The 19,735-nt window shown below is 40.0% G+C and overlaps 1 protein-coding gene across 2 annotated transcripts in view; it reads right to left on the bottom strand.

Annotated features, from left to right (window-relative positions):
• The window catches only part of LOC129822824 (cadherin-18-like), a 388,426-nt gene that overhangs the window by 215,091 nt on the left and 153,600 nt on the right, over window positions 1-19,735 (bottom strand). The window contains exon 1 of one of the 2 annotated variants that reach the window (XM_055881257.1): window positions 13,867-14,095. The exons of the other annotated variant lie outside the window; for it this stretch is intronic. The gene's annotated coding sequence lies outside the window, so the exon portion shown is untranslated. Of the gene's footprint in view, window positions 1-13,866; window positions 14,096-19,735 lie in introns of those variants that run through there. 2 annotated transcript variants of the gene reach the window in all.

Raw genomic sequence — 19,735 nt, 5'->3', positions numbered from 1 at the left:
TTTAAGAGCAGTTGGAGCCAACGGAAGAAGAGTTGTATGGCATTGAAGCTTGTTTGGAGGTTTGTTAACACAGTGTCCAAAGAAAGGCCAGATGTATACAGAATGGTGTCGTCTGCGTAGAGGTGGATCAGAGAATCACCAGCAGCAAGAGCGACATCATTGATATATACAGAGACAAGAGTCGGCCCGAGAATTGAACCCTGTGCCTCGCCATAGAGACTGCCAGAGGTCAGGACAACATGATCTCCAATTTGACACACTGAATTCTATCTGAGAAGTAGTTGGTGAACCAGGCGAGGCAGCCATTTGAGAAATCAAGGCTATTGAGTCTGCCGATAAGAATGCGGTGATTGACAGAGTCGAAAGCCTTGGCCAGGTCGATGAAGACGGCTGCACAGTATTGTCTTTTACGTTGGTATGTTCATTTTCAAATATACATTTACATTTTGGTCTGTTAGCAGACACTCTTATCTGGATTGACTTGCTCAAATAAGGTAGAAAAACATATCACAGTCATAGCAAGTAAAACGTTTCTGTAACCGTGACTGAGCATGTTGTTGGTGTTCGTGCCGGCTACTTGCCGATGTATTTTTGTATTATAAAATACAAAAATATATTTTAATTAAATACATTACAAAATAATGTGTTGTTTATTTTGATACATTGATCTTTATGGTATTTTGTAATTCTTGCCCATCCCTGCTTTTGACAATTTTAAAGAGTAGCTTTTTGGCACTCCTATTATTTTCCCTGCCTCTAGGCTCTTTTCAATCTGTATTGCTGAAGCATTACAGATTGTGTGCAAGAAATGTAAGGGTATTTTCAGATTGACCTGACATATGCAGCTTTTACCGTGAATTCAGTCTCCTTGACTGCGGGCATATAGTCTTTTATTGTCAATTGTGCTAAAAAGCTGAACTTCCGCGATACGGATTGAATAGAGCCCTAGGTTTAACCATGTTTTGAGGCTGTACAGTGTGTGTTTACATTTACTCCGTTTATAAACATTGTAATAAAACAAGCTTATATTTTGGGTTCGGATGGGGTATGACAGCTCATGAGACATTTATATGTTATATTCATCAAGAATCAACGGGTACATATCATTCATTTTGAAATCCAAATATGTATGGAGCAACTGCTGATTGCCCCTTTAATAAATACACCAAAACATAATCAGCCTTCATCACAGGGTTATCACTGACCTCTGGCATGCTGATTAAAATCATTAGGATGCCATTTGTTAGACTGTGACTGAAGGTGATCTGGAAATGGAAAAACATAATGATTTCACTGCCCCAGTTGTGTTTCCTATGGAGAGACAAAAGGATGGAGAAAAATGAAGAAATTATGTAAGAAATCAATTTGCCAGCTCTTGCTGACTGACCATGCATTGTTCAGAAACAACCTTTTGAAATCATTATTATTACATGAGAAACTGAAGTTAGACAACCCACAGCAGAACATACTTATCTCAGTTTTACCACAAGTCCCTCCGACACAGATATAGAATGAAATGGGGAGGAGAAACTCCATATCCTCTCTTCTTGTTAAATCTGTGTTTTGAAACTCACTCATTCACAAAGTAAGAACCCGCTAAACCAGTAGATGTACAGTACATATCACAGCTGGAGAACAATAACAATATGCGTGTTCTAAGACTGTATGTTTGTAGGCTAAATGTGTCTATATCTTTGATATTCTATTCAGGCTACATTTTGACTGCCTGCTCTGTGTCTCATCAGTGCTTGATGTTTAATTCCTTTATTTTGATGTATAACTAGTATCATATTGACAGATATCGAATTTCAAATTGACATGTCGTACAGTAAGATGGGCTTACGATGCTACAAAGCATTGATTATTATGATAAGCAAGAAACCAATTCATTTGCTTATGGTTTCAAACAAGCCTGATAAATGCTTTGCTAACATTATACATTCCGAAGAGACAAACAAACAATGAACACCAATATTTAGCAACATACATCATCTTCAAGTTCTACTGCGCAACACGTAAGAGGAAAGAACATGCTCACTCACACTGGAGACACTATTAGCGTAACTGTACCCAATTTATGGATTACATTTTTTTCCCTCATCAATCTACACACAATACCCCATAATGACAAAGCAAAAAATGTTTTTAGAAATGTTTGCAAATTTATCACAAAAAAAACAGAAATGCCTTATTTATAAAAGTATTTGCTGTGAGACTCGAAATTGAGCTCAGGTGCATCCTATTTCCATTGACCATACTTGAGTTGAGATCAACTTGAGTTGTTTTGACAACTTGATTGGAGTCCACCTGTGGTAAATTCAATTGATTGGATATGATTTGGAAAGGCACACACCTGTCGACAGAAGGTCCCACAGTTGACAGTGCATGCCAGAGCATAAACCAAGTCATGAGGTTGAGGGATTGTCTGTAGAGCGCCGATACAGGATTGGTCGAGGCACAGATCTGGGAAAGTGTACCAACACATTTCTGCAGCATTTAAGGACCACAAGAAAACACAATGGCCTCCATCAATCTTAAATGGAAGAAGTTTGGAACCACTAAGACTCTTCCTAGAGATGGCTGCCCGGATAAACTGAGCAATCGGGGGAGAATGGCCTTGGTCAGAGAGGTGACCAAGATTCTGAGTACCTCTGTGGAGATGGGAGAACTTTCCAGAAGGACAAGCATCTCTACAACACTGGTAGAGTGACCAGACGGAAGCCCCTCCTCCGTAAAAGGCACATAACAGCCCTCTTGGAGTTTCCCAAAAGGCACAAAGAGGACTCTCAGACCATGAGAAACAAGATTCTCTGGTCTGATGAAACTAAGATTGAACTGTTTGCCCTGAATGCCAAGCGGCACGTCTGGAGGAAACCTGGCACCATCCCTACGATGAAGCATAGTTGGTGGCAGCATTATGCTGTGGCTGATGTTTTTCAGCGGAAGGGACTGGGAGACTAGTTAGGTTTGAGAGAAAAATGAATGGAGGAAAGTACAGAGATATCCTTGATGAAAACCTGCTCCAGAAAACTTAGGACCTAAGACTGGGTTGAAGGTTCACCTTCCAACAGGACAATGACCTAAAACACACAGCCAAGACAACGCAGGAGTAGCTTCAGGACAAGTCTCTGAATGTCCTTGAGTGGCCCAGCCAGAGCCCGGACTTGAACCCGATTGTTCTCTGGTGAGACCTGAAAATAGCTGTGCTGCGATGCTCCCCATCCAACCTGACAGAACTTGAGAGGATCTGCAGAGAAGAATGAGATAAACTTCCCAAGCTTGTAGCGTCATACCCAAGACTCAAGGCTGTAATCACTGTCAAAGGTGCTTCAACAAAGTACTGAGTAAAGGGTCTTAATACTTTTGTAAATGTTATATTTCCATTTTATAATTTTAATACACTTGCAAAAAAAGCTAAAAACATGTTTTTGCTTTGTCATTGTGGGGTATTATGTATAGATTGTAGAGGGGGGAAACTATGTAATCCATTTTAGAACGAGGCTGTAACGTAACAAAATGTGGTAAAAGTAAAGGGGTCTGAATAATTTCCGAATGCACTGTATACTTTAAATTCTACAGACCCTACTGAGTATTCATATATATATATATATATGTGTACCAGTCAAAAGTCGACACACCTACTCATTCAACATTTTCTTTATTTTTACTATTTTCTACATTGTAAAATAGACATCAAACCTACTAAATAACACATATTGAATTATGTAGTGACCCAAAAAAGTGTTAAACAAATCCAAATATATTTTTTATTCTTCAAAGTAGCCACCCTTTGCCTAGATGACAGCTTTGCACACTCTTGGCATTCTCTACCAGGTTCATGAGGAATGCTTTTCCAACAGTCTTGAAGGAGTTCCCACATATGCTGAGCACTTGTTGGCTGCTTTTCCTTCACTCTGAGGTCCAACCTATCCCAAACTATCTCAATTGGGTGGAGGTCGGGTGATTGTGGATGCCAGGTCATCTGATGCCACTGTCCTTGGTCAAATAGCCCTTAAACAGCCTGTTTTGGTCATTGTCCTGTTGAAAAACAAATGATAGTCCAACTAAGCGCAAACCAGATGGGATAGCATATCGCTGCGGAATGCTGTACCAATACGTGGATGTGATCATTCTACAGTGGTCCCTGTAGCGTACGCTCAAACCGGTGTGATTAGAATGCGTATTTAGAATGTCCAGTTTCGAATGATGCAACAGTCAGCATTTGAGCTGGCCACACAGTTTTTCAGAAACATTTTGCACAAACAAAGTTATGTTCAGAATGTGAGCAGTTTATTTTAGATGCAATGGTAAGACATTCACAGAAGTAGCTACAGCATAACACAATCATCCAAACTGGAAAGATGTAGGCTACATTTGTCCTAGCGCTAACTGAGGAAAGCTTGACATAACACATGCAGTCATATTTTTATAACTCTCGGCTGACAGAAACTACAATATGAATTAGCTAATAGCAATCACTGTTTATAATTAATCACAGCTCGGGTGAGCTCACCATTGATCGAAATAATTGAGTAAAACACTTTCTAGAAATCGAAAGTAATCCAACGATGGGTAGTTTGTGCGCCCAGCCATGCTCGTTTTTTTCGCATTAACCAAAGATAATAAGAAGAGACAATATTAGTTTGGTCTGTTTATAGTATGCATGTTGAAGGGTGTGTGTCGTCTATGATCATCCACTTCCCTTCATTCCCTTTTGGAAGTTTACCCGAAAGATGAGTGAAGCATTCCTCCACCTCATTATAACATCTTCGGTCTGGTAGATTACGTGACACCCAGAATGCATTGTATAATGTCAACAAACATGGCGCCACACATAGCTGGCAAATAGCTTAGCTCATTATAATCTGTACAACCTTCAAAAAGTATTTTACACACATCATAGGTGCCCATTATATGCAATAATCAGAATACATTATTTGTCACCAGTAATTGAAAACGTGAATAAAACTGTACATATATTATGCTCCATACATACATATATACCTACATACTGTATGCGCCTACAGTAGAAACGACAATACGATATGCAGAAAATAAGGAACTTACTTTGATATGAACACACACATGTCCAAAGTTATTATGTGTAAAGAAAACAACAACGAAGGCAAAGCGAGCGCCAGCAAGAAAATGTTACAATTCTTGCAAGACTGCGCAAATATATGCATACTTGATCTGCGCAAACATGAGTGAAGTGCGGTGGGTTCTCCCGGAAGAGAGAAGTTTATCCAGCTCTGCAAAGACTCAAACATAAATTTTCCGCAACGCTGAAATGGACTACTTCTATATGAATAATTGCGGAGGCAGAACACACCTCAAATCAATTTGTTGTTAGAAAATACTTTGAAATTGACAAGTTGAAACACAGCCTATAGATAATTAGCAGGCAGCGCGTGACTGCAGCCCGGCGTCGGTACACTTATGACAACAGCCACTTCAAGTGCAGGGCGCGAAATTCAAAATATATTTTTTTTAAATATTTAACTTTCACACATTAACAAGTCCAATACAGCATATGAAAGGTACACATCTTGTGAATCCAGCCAACGTGTCCGATTTTTTAAATGTTTTACAGGGAACACACAATATGTAAATCTATTAGCTCACCACGTTAGCAAAAGACACCACTTTTTTTACTCCACCAGTTTTTTACTCTATCAGTAGCTATCACAAATTCAACAAAATAAAGATATAAATAGCCACTAACCAAGAAACAACTTCATCAGATGACAGTCTGATAACATATTTATTGTATGGCATATGTTTTGTTAGAAAAATGTGCATATTTCAGGTATAAATCATAGTTTACATTGCAGCTACAATCAGAAATTGCACCGAAAGCAGCCATAATAATTACAGGCACCAAGGTCAAATACCTAATTACTCATCATAAAACATTTCTGAAAAATACATAGTGTACAGCAAATGAAAGACAGGCATCTTGTGATTCCAGCCAATATTTCCTATTTATTAAGTGTTTTACAGCGAAAAAAAAATGTCGCGTTATATTAGCTTACCACAATAGCCAGAAACACTTGGGCGCCGACGACAGATATATGAAATAGCATCATAAAATGTTTCTTACTTTTGCTGATCTTCCATCAGAATGTTGGACAAGGTGTCCGTTGTCCAGAACAATCGTTGTTTGGATTTAGAACGGCAACTTTCCCTCTTCATTTAGCACGCACACTAGCCAAGTGGCACGGCGCTCTCCATGTCAACAAACGGAAGAGAACAGAACACGGCAAAACTCCCGAAAAATGTTCAATAATCTGATGAAACTATATTGAAAAAACATACTTTACGATGATATGGTGACATGTATCAAATAAAATCAAAGCCGGATATAGTAGTCGCCTATAACGGCAGCTAATCAAAAGGCAATCCCACTGTCCACCTCGCGCTCTTCAGAGTACCGAAAATGGGGGACACGTCATTCCAAGATGATGTGTTCCATCTCAGACCAAGATAATCACCTCATTTCTTTTCTCACAGCCTCTTGACACCCAGGGGAAGGTGTATGACGTGCATGTATACTAATAGGTCTCGTGCCCATTTATAGGCAGGAAGAAGAACAGAGCATCGATTTCAGACTTTCCACTTCCTGGTCAGGAAGTGTGCTGCAGAATGAGTTCTGTTTCACTCAGAGAAATAATTCAAACGGTTTTAGAAACTAGATAGTGTTTTCTATCCAATAGTAATAATAATATGCATATTGTACGAGCAAGAATTGAGTACAAGGCCGTTTGAAATAGGCACCTTTTATCTGGCTACTCAATACTGCCCCTTGCAGCCCAAACAGGTTAATCTTGGCGCACCGATCCCTTTAGCGGGATCATTTTCGTCAAAGTCTGCTGAATTGCAGAGCGCCAAATTCAAATTAAATTACTAAAAATATTGAATTTTCATGAAATTACAAGTGCAATATACCAAAACACAGCTTAGTTTATTGTTAATCCACCTGGCGTGTCAGATTTAGAAAAAAAGCTTTACAGCAAAAGCAAACCACGTGTTTGTGAGGATAGCGCTCAGTAGACAAAACATTACAAACAGCTACCAGCAAAGTAGATTGTTTTTCTGACTTTGGTGACCAATCAAATTAATCGCTTACCTTTGATGATCTTCGGATGTTTGCACTCATGAGACTCCCAGTTACACAATAAATGTTTGTTTTGTTCGATAAAGATTATTTTTATATCCAAAAACCTCCATTATTGTTGGCGCATTTTGTTGAGTAATCCACAGGCTCATGCAGGTCACGACGTGCAGACAAAAATTCCAAATAGTATCCGTAAAGTTCGTAGAAACATGTCAAACGTTTTTTATAATCAACCCTCAGGTTGTTTTTCAAATAAATAATCGATAATATTTCAACCGGACGGTAAACTTTTCAATACAAGAGAGAACGAATAGGTCTCGTTCCTGTGTCGCGCGCATGAACAAATCTAAGGACATCTGGCTGTCCACTGACGCGAGGTGATCATTCTCGCTAATTTTTCAGAATAAAAGCTTGAAACTATGTCTAAAGACTGTTCACACCCTGTGGAAGCCATGGGGAAAGGAATCTGGTTGATATCCCTTTAAATGGAGGATAGGCTTGCAATGGAACAGAGTAGTTTCAGAAAAACAGCACTTCCTGGTTGGATTTTCCTCAGGTTTTCGCCTGCAATATCAGTTCTGTTATACTCACAGGCAATATTTTGACAGTTTTGGAAACTTTAGAGTGTTTTCTATTCTAATTTGCCAAATATATGCATATTCTAGCATCTGGGCCTGAGAAATAGGCAGTTTACTTCGGGAACATTATTTATCCAAATATCAAAATACTGCCCCCTAGCTTCAAGAGGTTATTAACTGTCCTGTTGCGTAATAATCACATTTTGGAACAGTGAGTGCATTCTGACATCACGTGCATAAAACACTTGGCAGATAAACTTGGCAAAAAAGAAATGTCCCTTTTTCAGGACATGTCCCGTTTTCAGGACTGTCTTTCAAAGATAATTCATAAAACTCCAAATAACTTCACAGATCTTCATTGTAAAGGGTTTAAACACAGATTCCCATGCTTGTTCAATGAAACATAAACAATGAATGAACATGCACCTGTGGAATGGTCGTTAAGACACTAACAGCTTACAGACGGTAGGCAATTAAGGTCACAGTTATGAAAACTTAGGACAATAAAGAGGCCTTTCTACTGACTATGAAAAACATCAAAAGAAAGATGCCCAGGGTCCCTGCTCATCTGTGTGAGATGGAGGGTCCGTCATGGTCTGGGGCGGTGTGTCACAGCATAATCGGACTGAGCTTGTTGTCATTGCAGACAATCTCAACGCTGTGCAGTACAGTGAAGACATCCTCCTCCCTCATGTGGTACCCTTCCTGCAGGCTCATCCTGACATGACCATCCAGCATGACAATGCCACCAGCCATACTGCTCGTTCTGTACGTGATTACCTGCAAGACAGGAATGTCAGTGTTCTGCCATGGCCAGCGAAGAGCCCGGATCTCAATACATTGAGCACGTTTGGGACCTGTTGATTCAGAGAGTGAGGGCTAGGGCCATTCCCCCCAGAAATGTCCGGGAACTTGCAGGTGCCTTGGTGGAAGAGTGGGGTAACATCTCACAGCAAGAACTGGCAAATCTGGTGCAGTCCATTAGGAGGAGATGCACTGCAGTACTTAATGCAGCTCGTGGCCACACCAGATACTAACTGTTACTTTTGATTTTGACCCTCCCTTTGTTCAGGGACACATTATTCCATTTATGTTAGTCACATGTCAGTTTATGTCTCAGTTGTTGAATCTTGTTATGTTCAAACAAATGTTTACACATGTTAAGTTTGCTGAAAATAAACGCAGTTGACATTGAGAGGATGTTTCTTTTTCTGCTGATTTTATTTGGAACTCACATGCCAAATGGTTAAGTGTGCTTTGAATTCTAAATAAATCAGTGTCAGTAGCAAAGATCCCACCCACCATCATACCTCTTCCTCCATGCTTCACGGTGGGAACCATATACGCAGAGATAATCCGTTCACGTATTTTGCGTCGCACTTAAATACTGCGGTTGGAACCAAAAATCTCATGTTCCCCACGTTGGCGGTAAACGCTGCACAAGTCGGCTTAATCGGAAATTACCTTTACATTTCTATTGCGCAAACTGTAGCTCTTTAGTGATACAGAATGAATAGAACATTGAGGAAGGGAAAAAAATCGGAGTGCCAAAAAGTTACTTTAAAAAATTGTCCTAGAGTCACAAGCAGGTTTGACTTTTTGATGTCTATATAGTATCCGAAAGAATCAGAAAGAGATTCTGTAGTTTCTAAATCACCCCATCCTTGCCAAACATCTCATAAATGTACCCCATGAGCTCTATTTCAAATAACATGCACTCTCCGCGTACATTGGCAACACTCAAAGCACAGTCACATATTTAAAATCCAAATATGCCATTCTGTTCTTTTGAAATGCATTTTCAGAAATTCTTAATGTTCCTTAATACCTTAATGAAATAATAATGAATGATCTTTGTGATGGTGTTTAATTAATGGATTTTAACACTTAAAATTGTGATGTTTTAGTGATTTTTTGTGTGTACGTACTGTTACATAAACTAATAAGAAAGCTATTGTTTTAATTGAAATACATTTTCTTTGGTATTCTAATGTTACCTTCATAAACAGAAATCAAATGATTAGTCTTCCAATAGCATATATGAATTGTAATTATTAGACTGTTAGAATGTTGACGTTCAAAAGACGCGGCATTGGCCCGATGGGGGTCCAACAAGGCTTTTCTAGTGTTAAGTGCCACGACATATTATTTGAAACCTTGGGTTGAGTGGTTTTTAAAATCTATTTCTAACCTAGATATAGCCTAGGACATGTCTTATCTGGCAAGGTTGGAGAGGTTGGTGAGTGTTAGCGACAAGGACAAAGTACAAACCGTTCTTTCTTCACTGTCGTACAAGTATTGTGCACTTATTTTATTAATTTATCATCCAACACAGCCATTTCTCAACATACCAACCCTCCAAAAACATGATGCCTTATGTTTATGCGTAATCTTTCACTCTCCAATTAAACTGTTATATTCAATTTGTCTGTAGCCAAAGCTGTATGCTTTCAATAGCATTCTACAAACACTGTCTGCGTTATGCATCAATAAGATCTGTTGTTTGAACTGACATCACGTCAAGCAACAAAGGCTGGAATGATGGCCTCTGAAAACACTGTATGGGTACGAAATGGCAAACTATTCCCTTTATAGTGCACTACCCATAGGGCTCCTGTCAATTAATGCACTATAGGGATGGGGTGCCATTTGAGGCACAAACACTGCTTGGAAACGATGGTGGAAATGGTTGCCTGATTCATTGTTTTTAATGACACTTTGATGAGGCTGTTTGAATAGTAAATACTTGTGTTTCCATTGTTTGACTCATTTCCTCAAATAGCTAGGGAGGGATTGAATTTGCCATAGGAAGTGCTCCAGTGATGACTGATTCAGTTTGGCTGAAGTGACTACTATGAGTCACATACGATCCGTATCAGGCCAGTATTACAGGATTGATCCTGGTCAACATCCACAAGCTATCGAGAGGTTACTGTAAAATGTCTCATGAGGAGAGACGAAGGATGGACTCCAGGTTCTGTCCAGACACTTTCAAATGCCACTTAGGTGTGATATTTTAGGGGATGTCAGTTGAGTCTTCCTCAACGGGCATACTTTAACTATGTATTCAGATAAGGCATTATTAAAAACAATCAAAATATATTCCAAAAGTATGGACCAGGTGCTATAATATCAATCTATACAAACACTATGGCTGGTATGGCCTCTAATGCAATACAGTATCAGAGAAAAGCTTTGGATTGTGCTTCAGTCTTTATAATAATTTAATAATAATAATTTATTGGATTTTTATAGTGCTTTTTTCACCTAGGTGCTCAAAGCCCTTTAGGGGGAAACTCACCTCATCCACCAACATAGTGTAGTACCCACTTGGGTGACGCACGGCAACCATTCGTGGCATTAGGTTTCAGTTATGCCTCTAGAGAAATCAAGCTTGAGCCACTAAAAGACATACTGGTAACTGCAGACACCAGTTCATTGCCCGGTCTACACCAATGACAATCACATTGAAGCCAAGGTCTGTGCTTCAAACAAATAATTAAAGACATGCTCTGGTTCTTTAGCGACTAAGAAAGTTTTTTTTAAACCTCCCGCTTTGGGCTGGATGTGTCAATGTGTAGTTCATACATGCATAATCTGTTATCAGAATTACTGTCTTACCTCAATTAGCCACAAAATCCCTAGTTTGAAAGCAACTGTTTTCTTGCCGCTGTGCTGCGCCATTTTCCCAACATTTCTCCCCACGTGGGCGAGCCCCCTAGCAATTTGAGTTCTAGCCAAAGAGGCCTGCCCAGCATTATCCAATGAGGTTGCAAGGCTGTCCCAATGGCTCAGTGGACACAGCAGAGAAAAAGAGTAAGAGCAATGACGTGGTGGATATATGTGACGTGGTATACAATTTTCGGGAACCACTTATAACTACTGGCTAAAACGTATACACAAATATCGGAGAATCTCATTAAACAGAGCCACTGATCTAGGCTGAATGAAGAGATAGGGATAATTCTGCCTTCACATCAGACTTTCATCCATGTTCCGTGTTCTTATTTTCTGAAGAAAAAGTCTAGATCCCCTGAAGCTAGTTTAGAGACATCATGAGAAGTCATGATGTGATTGCTATTATCCCTTATGGGTTGTCTTCTGGACACAGATTAAACCTATTGTACTGGATTAAGAATAATGCTCAATGGAGATTCTTCATTTAAAGTGTTTTGTAGACAAGCACTAGGCTTAATCTGTGTCCAGGACACTGGCAATGGATGTCCAGGTTGCATCAAGGCATATATTGGTTGATTCCTGATGGGAGCCACTACAGAATACTCCTAAAGCCATGCTAACTGCACCAGTCAAAATTCTCACCAAAGTTGACGGCAATTAAAAGCGGTTGATTGAAAGTCAGCCCAGGTAATGCAGTGAAATGTCTCCACAATAGCGGTCTGGATCTCTCTAGTCAGAACAGAAAATATATTCACTTCCTAATACAAAAAATGATGGCAATAGTCTGACTTGTATATGGTACAGCAGTTTGACATACTGTACAGTATATGCATTATTATGCTGGGCAAGGATTTTATGTTCAAAAGCTGTTGTCAAAGCACAAGAGAACCTACAACGATACAAAAACAACAACAACAGTGCTTCCATACATTCCCTCACACTCCAACCATTTTACCGTCACCCCTCCCTCTGCTGAGCACACCTTCCTAGACAGAGATTACAATCACAATATCAACAGTGCAAAACTGAGCAGAGTCTGACGAGGTACAACTACCTAACATACACTGGGGGGGAAAAAAGGTTCTTAAATGGTTCTTCCTCAGCTCGTAAGGTTCTTTGGAGAACTCTAGCCTGATAAAGAACCTTTGAGTTATGTGTGAGGTTCTTCACGTGGCATCTACAGTTCTTCAGAATTCTAAAAGGTTCTTGAAATGTATGGAAGCCTGCAGATGTGTCAATTTCAAAGCACACAGCAAATTGGTCAGTGTTAACTAGTGTTCATTTTTAATGTAACATTTCTAGTGTAGATTCAAGAGTTAAATTAACACAAACGAGTTGAATTAACACTCAATTGTGTAACTGTAAAAGAACCCCAGTGTTGGTGTTAATAACCAGAGTTTAACCACGCCCATCATTATCATATTTCCCAGCATGCTCTATTACAGGTAGATTTTTTTGAATTGCTTCTTTCAATATTTATTTTTTTACTTGTACATTAATTGATTATTCCATTTGATGTTGCTCAAATATGAATAACATACACTTTTCTAAAACTATTCCAATCTGTTACCTGGACTTATTGCACCCGTTACAGAAATAGTTGTTCCAGTTTAGCTGTTTAGGGTAGTCTCACATAGTAGGCTTCTCAACCTTGGCAGTCAATTTGAATGTAGGTTGAGTGTGGAGAAAAATTCCAAACGTTGGATTTCCCCACTCTGGCTGGATTCCAATAGGAATTACACATCACTTTGTAAACCAGCATAATGTAATTTGCAGGCCTGATGTGTCTTATAAACTATGAGCCCTACAGCAGGTCTAATCAATTCCGGACCTGGAGAGGTGAGGCATTTCTGGTATTAGATTTTTTTGTATGGTTCTTCAAAGAACCACCACATTTATGGTTCTTAAGAGACCCTAAAATGGTTCCTTTATGGCATTGCTCTCAAGAACCTTATTTGGTTCCAACTTGCACCTTTTATTTATAAGAGTTGTGTTTCTAAAGCATTCCAACATAAGGGCATGTCTGCCTCTCTTTTTAAATTATATTTCAGAGTGGGAGATGGAATCTGATACGGAGAAAGACCTCTGCTAATAAAAGGATAAGAAATCAATGAGTGAAGTCCCGTTTCCTGCAGCGCATTTATATTTGTGTCTGAAGCTACAGCTACAGTGGTGCTGCTCATGCATCAGCTATCCTAACTCACACCCCTACAGCAGCTGTAGCAGCGGCAGAAGCAGCAGTCCATAACTCCAGCGAGGGAGAGAGAGGGAGGCTTACAACGTACACACCACAGGAGACAGAGGTAGAGCCAACGAGCTGCAAGTGCACTCATTAGCACCGAAAAATAACCTGAGATAAACCCCCTCGCTCCGTTTCTTTGTCTCTCTCACACATACACATACACAGAGAGAGAGAGAGAGACATTCAAACACTCATGCACATATTCTGTAGAAACAGCTCAAAGCACAAATGGTACTTTAATTTTTCCATACCTGGTGGGACTTCCTTTGACAGGCATGACAGCTGACAGTTCGTGAGGATGAGTGAGAAGGACTTTCTGTGCTTGCCTCACCATTTTCTCTCTTTCTCTCGCTCCCTCTTTCCCTTTTTCTCTACCACCGTCTGTCTCTCTGGGGCAGTGCTTAGTGCTCGGCTAGCGGAGAGCCCACTTTCTTTCTCTCTCTCTCCCTCTTTCTCTCACTGTGGGTGTGAGCAGAGGATTGAAGGAGTGTGTGTGTGAATGGTATAAGCCATCGTCCAATCCAGCCTGACTACTGCTCTATGGCTGCAGCAGCTCCAGGAGGAGGAGATCTCTGATTGGTCGGTTTAGAGCTGAGTGCATGTCTGTCAGGCTTGCACCACCCTCTTTGTCTTTCACCCTACCCTCCTATTTCCCTCTCTCTCGGTCTCTCCTATCCCTCTGTCTTTCTCTCTTTATATGTTAACCTTCATATTCATCCACATATTTCTCTCTATTTCTCCATCCCTCAGTCATACTTGTCTCCCTGTTTTCTTGCTCTCCTTCTCATGCAAGTGCGCACACACACACACGCACACACACACACACACACACACACACACACACACACACACACACACACACACACACACACACACACACACACACACACACACACACACACACACACACTCCCTCTCTCAGGTACCCTAGGGCTTTTACTCTCTCTGGCTCCAAAGGGAAACTTAATGAATAATAAACAGAGGAGTGAAAGGGAAGAGTTGTGGGTGGAGGTAGAGGAGGGTTGGAGATGGGCAGTTGGAGAGAGGAGAGATAGAGGTCCATCAGGACCATGGTACATTGGAGAGCTGTAGAGAGGGCTACTTTGAGGTGTTCACCCATCAAGTAGACAAGAAGAGAGGAAGGGAATAGAAGACGTGGCAAAGTGGAAGAGGACAGGGGATAGAGGGATGAGGTGGAGGGGTGGAGGTGTCTAAATAAAGAGGGCGCTTGGTGAAGAGACAGATTACACTCCAGAGACAAGGAGGGAGGCTTGGGTTGAGAATAGAGGCAAGGGGAGAAAATGGATGTTGAAAGACCGGTTGGACTCACTAGAAGACGTCACAGGAACAGCCTCTCCTTAACAATGTGGTCCCTCTCCTTCATCTATCATCCAGACCCAGTTCTCTCAGACAGACCAGAAGTGTTTCTCATTTACTAAAGAGTTTAACCTGTTGAGGACAGAGGGCGCTGTTTTCACTTTGGGGGAAAATCGTGCCCAATTTAAACGGCCTCGTACTCAATTATTGCTCGTACAATATGCATATTATTATTACTATTGGATAGAAAACACTCTCTAGTTTCTAAAACCGTTTGAATTATATCTGAGAGTAAAACAGAACTCATTTTGCAGCAAACTTCCTGACAGGAAGTGGAAAATCTGAAATCGATGCTCTGTTCTAGGGCCTGCCTATAAATGGGCTTCATATATATCAGTATACATGCACTTCATACGTCTTCCACTAGATGTCGACAGGCAGTGAGAGAAGAAATGGAGTGTATAACTTGATCTGGGGTCGAAAAGCTCTCGGCATGACGTGTCACCAGTTTCCTGTTTTCTGGAGAGCGCGTGAATTGGTTTTGCCTTCTGTAAAACTGTCGTTATGGACGACTAATATCTCCGGCTTTGATTTTATTTGATACATGTGACAATATCATCGTAAAGTATGTTTTTTTCAATATAGTTTTATTAGATTATTGAAATTTATTCGGGACGTTAGGCGTGTTGCTTGTGTGCCTTTGTTAAGGAAGGAGAGCTTCGCGCCACTTTGCTGGCTTTCCGCGCTAATTGACTGGAGAAGAGGACATTCTAAAACCAAACAACGATTGTTCCCGACAAAGGACCCCTTGTACAACATTCTGATGAAAGATCATCAAAAGTAGGACCCATTTTATGATGCTATTTCATATATCTGTCCAACATGTGAAATAGTCGTTTGCGCCCAGATTTTGGGTACTCTCTCGCTATAACGTAAGCTGCATGTCGTAATGAAGTTATTTTTAGAATTCTAACACGGCGATTGCATTAAGAACTAGTGTATCTATAATTTCCTATACAATATGTATTTTCTAGTAACGTTTATGAATAGTTATTTGGTCAGAATAGTTGAGTGCCATAAAAATATCTGCACATTCTGGGAAAAAGATGCTACGTTAGCACAATGTATAACCACTGATTTCAGCTCTAAATACGCACATTTTCAAACAAAACATAAGTGTATGTATAACCTGATGTTATAGGACTGTCATCTGATGAAGGTTTATGAAGGTTAGTGAAAATTAATATCTTTTGCTGGTTTATTCCCTATCCCTAACGTGCCTATTGCTATCGCTAACGTGCCTCGATGAATGAATACGGTATTGTGGTAGGCTATTGTAGTAAGCTAATATAATGCTATAGTGTGTTTTCGCTGTAAAACACTTAAAAAATCGGAAATATTGGCTGGATTCACAAGATGTTTGTCTTTCATTTGCTGTACACCATCGATTTTTCAGAAATGTTTTATGATGAGTATTTAGGTATTTGACGTTGGTGTCTGTAATTACTCTGGCTGCTTCGATTCTATTTCTGACGGTAGCTGTGATGGTAGCTGCAATGTAAAACTGATTTATACCTCAAATATGCACATTTTTCGAACAAAACATAGATTTATTGTATAACATGTTATAAGACTGTCATCTGAGGAAGTTGTTTCTTGGTTAGTTTGGTTGGTTCTTGGTTAGTTAGGTTGGCTTTGTGCATGCTACCTGTGCTGTGAAAAATGTGTGTCCTTTTTTGTATTTGGTGGTGAGCTAACATAAATATATGTGGTGTTTTCGCTGTAAAACATTTAAAAAAATCAGACATGTTGACTGGATTCACAAGATGTGTATCTTTCATTTGCTGTATTGGACTTGTTAATGTGTGAAAGTTAAATATTTCTAAAAAATATCTTTTGAATTTCGCGCTCTGCGCTCCTTTTCAGTGGAATGTGGGAGGAGTTCCGCTAGCGGAACGCCAGTGCCAGACAGGTTAATCTGCATACTACTAGCTAAACATTTCTGAAACGTAGGATATATGTTTGAAAAAAAACAGTACATAAAAGTTTTTCAAAACTATTTTTAGATTAACCACCTTACAGAGTATATTAAATGGTTTGGTTGTTTTGGAGGATTTCGGCAATATTTGACTCCGATCCATTCTGCATTCATATGATACACGCATCTAATGACTGGGTGGGCTATAATATAAACTAAATTGAGGTTATTGATGGTTTATTGATGTGGGTCAGTAAGCCACCTAGTTGCAGTCATACATGAATGTTAATGGACTAGGCGTCCCGCTAGCGGGACAACTTCCGGTGAAACTGGAGGCCGCGCAATTCAAATAAATAATCATACAAATGATGGATATTGAACATTTAGGTACATATAAGTGTCTCATGTCAGTGGAAAGCTTAAATTATTGTTAATCTAACTACACTGTCCGATTTACAATAGCTATTTCAGCGAAAACATGCCATGCGATTGTTTGAGGACAGGCCCCACATCAAAATATTTTTCCACCGGCACAGGTTTGATAAATTCACAAATAGCGGTTAAATATTCACTTACATTTTGAAAATCTTCCTCTATTTTGTCATCCAAAGGGTCCCAGCTATAACATGTAGTGTCGTTTTGTTAGATAAAATCCTTCTTTATATCCCAAAAAGTCAGTATAGTTGGCGCCATCGATTTGAGTAATCAACTAGTTCAACATGCAGAGAAAGGAATCGAAAATCTACCCCTAAACTTTGTTTTAACAAGTCAAAATACTCCTCAGATACCCTAAAAGGTAATCAAACTATAATATTTCTTACGGAAAGATGTATGTTCAATAGGAAACCGATTTTAGCAGGTGTGTCCTGTCTAGTGGCTCGCGCAAATACAAATTTCCAAGACTGTCCCTGTCCTAAAACTGATATTTCTTATTCGTTTTAGAAGTTACAAGCCTGAAACCATGAACAGACTGCTGACACCCTGTGGAAGCCATAGGAATTGCATCCAGGGAGTATGACCTTATACTTCCCATTCTAAGAGGATGGTCTCTCTCACAAAAAAATCCCAGAATTTTCTACTACCATATCTATTGTGTTATATTCTCCTACACTATTTTAACATTTCTATGTGTTAAGTGTTTTCTTTCCAATGGCGTTTTCTTTCCAATGGTACCAATTATATGCATTTCCGGGCTCCAGGGCCTGAGCAACATTCAGTTTACTTTGGGCACGTCATTCAGGCGGAAATTGAGAAAAAGGGGCCTAACCCTAAAGAAGGTCCTGGGATGAGAGCTGTGGACTTAACAATATGGTCCATGGGTCTTTGAGGGTTACTTGTGTATTGATCTAAGATTCCTTTCGCACCGTGATGGACATTCACCAGATGGATATTTGTTTTTTTATTTCACCTTTATTTATCCAGGTAGGCCAGTTGAGAACAAGTTCTCATTTACAACTGCGACCTGGCCAAGATAAAGCAAAGCAGTGAGACAAAAACAACACAGAGTTACACATAAACAAATGTACAATCAATAACACAATAGAAACAGTGTGTGCAAATGTAGAAGAGTAGGGAGGTAAGGCAGATGATGATGTGCAAGTACAGATACTGGGGTGCAAGAGGATAAGTAACAATATGGGGATGAGGTAGTTGGGTGTGCTATTTACAGATTGCCTGTGTACAGGTACAGTGATCGGTAGGCTACTCTGACAGCTGATGCTTAAAGTTAGAGAGGGAGATTTTTGCAATTTGTTCCAGTCATTGGCAGCAGAGAAATGGAAGGAAATGCGGCCAAAGAAAGTGTTGGCTTTGGGGATAACCAGTGAAATATACCTGCTGGAGCACATACTACGGGTGGGTGTTGTTATGGTGACCAGTGAGCTGAGATAAGGCAGGGCTAACCTAGCATAGACTTATACATGACCTGGAGCCAGTGGGTTTGGCGACGAATATGTAGCGATGGCCAGCTAACGAGAGCATACAGGTCGCATTGGTGGGTAGTATATGGGGCTTTTCGTGACAAAACGGATGGCACTGTGATAGACTACATCCAGTTTGCTGAGTAGAGTGTTGGAGGCTCTTTTGTAAATGGCATCGCCAAAGTCAAGGATCGGTAGGATAGTCAGTTTTACGAGGGTATGTTTGGCAGCATGAGTGAAGGAGGCTTTGTTGCGAAATAGGAAGCCGATTCTAGATTTAATTTTGGATGGAGATGCTTAATGTGAGTCTGGAAGGAGAGTTTACAGTCTAACCATACACCTAGGTATTTGTATTTCTTAAATGATAGCTCTCTAAATATGCTCACCAACCGTGCTAATTGTAGGAGAAAACATTACAGATGAGAAACATCAAATTACAGTGTCATTCCGAAACCGTTGACACTGTAATGAGTAATGACTGGCCACCATGTTAGCATTTAACCACTTAGCATTTCCTTACAAACACCACACCAGTATTTAAACGTGGCCATTTTGTTTTTAAAATAAATCGAATTACAAACTCTCACTTTGTTCAAATCAAGGGCATCCGCCTCACTGCCTGTTCATTGGGCTTTAAGAGGTTAATCCCTGACCATTGACTTCAAAGCTGGTCTGCCATTTTGTTAGCTCAAACACTGATTGAGCGAGTGTGACCATGGATTCATGGATTCATGTAGTGTGAGATGGTTGTGTGTTGCTGTGGTTGGTCCCCTCCATAAGAAACACTTGTGTCAATTAATCACAGCTAAGCAGAACAGAGAGATTATGCAGTCAACTGAATCTCATTTCAAGCTGATGGTTTGTGGTTTAGGTGGGTGTGTGCGTGGGACATGCTGGGGACACAGA

The sequence above is a fragment of the Salvelinus fontinalis genome, chromosome 25 (genome assembly GCF_029448725.1).
Source record: "Salvelinus fontinalis isolate EN_2023a chromosome 25, ASM2944872v1, whole genome shotgun sequence".
Classification (NCBI taxonomy): domain Eukaryota; kingdom Metazoa; phylum Chordata; class Actinopteri; order Salmoniformes; family Salmonidae; genus Salvelinus; species Salvelinus fontinalis.
This window is presented reverse-complemented; position numbering and strand designations above follow the sequence as displayed.